This window comes from Crocodylus porosus, unplaced genomic scaffold (assembly GCF_001723895.1).
Source record: "Crocodylus porosus isolate Cpor-Errol unplaced genomic scaffold, CroPor_comp1, whole genome shotgun sequence".
Classification (NCBI taxonomy): Eukaryota; Metazoa; Chordata; order Crocodylia; family Crocodylidae; genus Crocodylus; species Crocodylus porosus.
The window spans coordinates 10717363-10718458 of NW_017728931.1; the positions used below are offsets into that span (position 1 = coordinate 10717363).

At 42.2% G+C, this 1096-nt stretch overlaps 1 long non-coding RNA gene across 1 annotated transcript in view; it reads right to left on the minus strand.

Annotated features, from left to right (window-relative positions):
• Positions 1–735: 735 nt before the first annotated feature.
• LOC109316275 overlaps positions 736–1096 on the minus strand; it is a 467-nt gene continuing 106 nt past the window's right edge. Inside the window, exon 2 of the long non-coding RNA XR_002102789.1 lies at positions 736–1018. This is a non-coding gene — a long non-coding RNA (uncharacterized LOC109316275). The remainder of the gene's footprint in view (positions 1019–1096) is intronic.

Genomic DNA, 1096 nt, shown 5'->3' on the forward strand with positions numbered 1-1096 from the left:
CCCCTTCCTGCAAACACCACATCCCCCCATCACACACCCATCATGTGTGAAGAAAACCAAAAGTATACATCAACACATATAAGTATTTAGAATTTATTTTATCATGATGATAGAGACACTGGTAGGCTTCCACATTGCTTTAACATTGTAAATTTACCAATAAAGCATTGCCCAACTGATTGCTGTCTCTGTCTAGATATATATGTGTGTGCGCGCGTGTGTATGTGTATAGGGTGGTCTTTTGTTTTAATTGTGGAAAAACATGATTTTGGGGTATTTTTAAAAAATGGATTTGGGACACTGCTGCAGCAGTCCAGCTGGCACAAGGGGTAGTGTCCCCAGGTACCAAGTGGCTGGGGCCCCAGAAGCTCCTGAGAGCAAGTAGCCCTGAGCTGCTTGCCAAGGCAGCTTTTTGTACGGATAGGGCCAGGACAGGGCAGCTTTTTATACTGCTGGGGACAGCACAGGTACTGGCCCCAGGTTCTACCTCCCCCTGGCTGCAGATTTAGGAGGAACCAGGCAGGGTTATTTTGCCCCAAGTGGCACAATTTGCTCCATAACAAAGTGCATGTCCAAGCACGTGCGCAGAGGCAAAGTCCCAGCTCAAATTTGCACTGCTTCTATTTGAGCTGCTGCAAGCACACATGCTTGCATGTGTGGATGCGCCTGATGGGTGCAGGACTCTAGAAATACTGTAACAGGATTTGACTAAATAAAAAAAACGAACAAGAAAGGCAGTTTAGGTCAAGGTGAGTTTATTGTCCATACAGCATGCCTAATACCACCAAAACACTTTTCTTAAAACCATCTTTAAACTAGTCAAAACAACAGGTTATTAATAAAAATGACTTAACACTGAACAGAGAAGACCTTTTAAAAGGTAACTGAAACTACACTGTATCAGAATCTTATCCATCAAAAAAACCAATCTCACATACTTTCTACATACTTTTTGTTTACACTGATCATGTCTACTACCGCACTCTCTAGCATCCCCTGACCATATAAACATCCACACCTCTTAAAGAGCACATTGTGAGAGAATAACATTGAATCGATATGGCATCACACTCGTTAAAGCAAAAAAAAAAAAAAA